Here is a 2,854-nt window from a genome sequence, read left to right as displayed (position 1 = left end):
TTGTTACTCGACACACCCCTGGCACTGGTTTCCTCACCTGAGAAGTGTGTTTCATAGTCATGGTGCAGCTGAGGGCATGAGGAGTACAGTAAAGCCTTGGATCGTGAGTAACTTGCTCCGCGAGCGTGCCAAAGGTGAGCAAACCTTTCTAACACATTTTCACTTGATAAATGAGTGATGTCTTGCAGTACGAGTAGTACGTGACGCAGGACGTCCCGTGATCACCACTGAGCCAATGGTTCTTGAAATTCTCTTTGATACACGAGTGCTTTGGATGACAAACATGTTTCTGGAATGAATTATGCTCGCAAACCAAGATTTTCCTGCGTTTAGCAAATAAAAGCCAGGTGTGCTACGTATCTTACAATGCGTGGGGCGGTTTCTTGAAGTTGGCCAGCTCAGAATGCCGACAGAATAGCTCTAGAGACCATGTGAACTCTAAAGAAGCCCCCAAGTGTCTGAGAAGCCTCTCAGCGCAGCTTTAAGGGGGCGTGAGCTCTTTCCTTATGATGGGGCATTCGGACTCTTATACCAATGCCGAGGTGCATTATGTAGAGGGTGATTATTGAAGCTTAAGGGGCCTGGGTTTTATCTATGGTGTCCAGTGATTCTTGGTCCCGACAGACCTCAAGAATCTTCCGGAAAGCTTTGAAATATACAGATTCCCTGGGCACCAGCCCTGGAGATTCTGACTCAGTAGGTCTGAGGTGGATAGATAGCCCAGGAACCTTTTTGTTGTCGCTATTCTACGAGGGATTCTAATGATCAGCCACTGGCCCCACTGCCCTGCTTCAGTCCATCCACTTGCACATGGGGCTGTGAGTTCTCGGGGTTGCAGAGCTGGGCTTAGCACCCAGGTGTCCTGCTTCCTTCTCTCCCACTGCAAGACTCTGCTCCTTGCTTGCTGCTGCTGCTTTGTGTTGGGCCTTCCTAAGGGAAGAAGAAGAGAAAGCGAGAAAAGGACATCCTGCATTTCTAAGATACACCAATGGTTGCGTGTAATTCCCCCTCCCCCCATGGCCTCCACTGGGGGTTGGCTGTGCCTTTAGATTGCAGGCCATTATGTTTTATGATGATCAGTGCAGGTCCAAGATTGATCATGAGCACAGGTGGAGTTTGCACCCACCCAGATAATTAGGGAAGCTCTCTAAATAAAAGCTGTAGCTCGAATACTTAATTATTAGGTGGGCTTGTGACTGTCAGGGAGTAAAGAGTTTACTTTTTAAGGGGTTGAGATGATGTCAGGAAGAAAAGTCAAAGGAGCCCTTTCAGCCGGGAAGTCAAACTGATGTCCCATTGGGAGAAGCCCAGAAGAAGTTGTTTTAATTTTACCCAGCACCTTCCGAGCTCCAGAGTGGCTGAGGGAGGAGTCCTGGTTGTATGAGTCTGTTTGTATAGAGGTGTGTTTGTGTGTGACAACTTGGGGGAAGAGTTCACCTCATTTTAGAAATAAAGGAAACAGAAACCCAGCAAGAGGTTAGACAACCTGCTTGGGTCCAGGGGCAGAGCTGGGATTTGAACCACAGCTGTCTGACCGCCACGCCTGAACTCAGACCTGCCGCGCTCCCTGGCCACACAGGGAAGGTTGTGTTGAGCCAGGGCAGCCAGAAAGAGCCCATCCAGGGGTCAGAACCCTCATGCTAACCTGAAGGTCGTTTTCCCAGCCCCAGGCTTAGAACTCCATTTTCCGTTCTCATTCTCCTGGCTTAAATTCTGGCCTACCTCTGTCTGCTTCCGGAATTGTACCCACCTGCTCACCCTCCCCACGTCCCATACCCAGCTTAGCAGGGGTTCTGGTGCTCACCCCAGCATGCGCGTGGGCACGGTACCTCATCTGCAGCTTCTAGTCTGGCTTCAGCAGGGCAAGTGGGAGCTGCCGCCCAGGGGTTCCGCGCCTCCAGATTTGCCTTCTCTTGTACGTGCACCTGTTCGGGAGCGGCGCTCTCGGAGGGGATGGCGTGTGGGTGGGAGACATGACCGAACGGACAGATGTTTGCCTCTGAGTCCCAAAGACCTTGGGCCTAAGGGAAACCAGTAGCAAAGTGAGATGCCCAGCTTCCCAGTTCCGGAGCCTGGGCTGAGGGGAGATGGAGGGAAAGGAAGGGCCGAGTTGGCAGCTGGGGCCGGGGGTGGCTTACATAAACCCCAGTTAGGTTTGGAGGAGTTAGGATAGAGTCAAGTCCTCTAGTGCGGGGGCCACATTTCCAGCAGAGATTCAGGAGGTGTCAGTCCCCAGGACAGAGGTGACTGTGCTGGATGTCCACGAGGCGGACTGATCCCACCAAGCCCAGCGTGGCAGGGCACCCGCAGGGTCATCCTCCCTCACCGAAGAGTAAGGTGCCAGAGGCAGAGGGTCCTAGCCTCACAAAGGTCCCCAGACGCCAGCGTGACGTCAGAGCATCACGCTTCCGGGAGAAGGCAGGGGACATGGGAGATAGCGGGACCCAAATAGGCCTCGAAGTCAGGAACAAGGGCTGATGCTGCATTGAGCAGTGCAGACTGAGGACAGGTGTAGACCGAGGACGGGTGTAGACTGAGGATAGGAGCCTGGTTGGAGACGGGTGGGGGGGGGGGGGGCATGTCCTGACGCCGGTGTGGGCAGGGCATGAATGAGGTCCAGCCAGCCTCTTGTAGAATTTGCAACAATACCCTGGCCCTGCATAACCCCCCCCCCCCCCCCCACCCGAAACATAGCCACGACGCTGGGGGGACGAAGGGAAGGGAAATCCGGATCACGGGTTGAATGAGATTTCCTGCTAAAGCAATTAAGAGGATTCAAAAAAGTTACAGTTATGCTTCCCCCCCCCCCCCCCCCCAAACACGAGATTCTGAAGGGACAAGCCTTGCACTTTCA

General features: G+C 53.4%; 1 long non-coding RNA gene across 1 annotated transcript; it reads right to left on the bottom strand.

Annotated features, from left to right (window-relative positions):
* Positions 1-703: 703 nt before the first annotated feature.
* LOC109274419 (uncharacterized) lies at positions 704-2,325 on the bottom strand. The gene is made up of 2 exons (XR_002083586.2): positions 1,805-2,325; positions 704-930 (listed from the first exon to the last, which is right to left on the bottom strand). It is a non-coding gene; the product is annotated as an uncharacterized LOC109274419 (long non-coding RNA).
* Positions 2,326-2,854: the final 529 nt, after the last annotated feature.

Source organism: Panthera pardus, unplaced genomic scaffold (assembly GCF_024362965.1).
Source record: "Panthera pardus isolate Hobbes unplaced genomic scaffold, ASM2436296v1 HiC_scaffold_24, whole genome shotgun sequence".
In the NCBI taxonomy this organism is placed as follows: domain Eukaryota; kingdom Metazoa; phylum Chordata; class Mammalia; order Carnivora; family Felidae; genus Panthera; species Panthera pardus.
The sequence above is the reverse complement of the archived record's forward strand: the minus strand, read 5'-3'. Positions and strand labels throughout refer to the sequence as shown.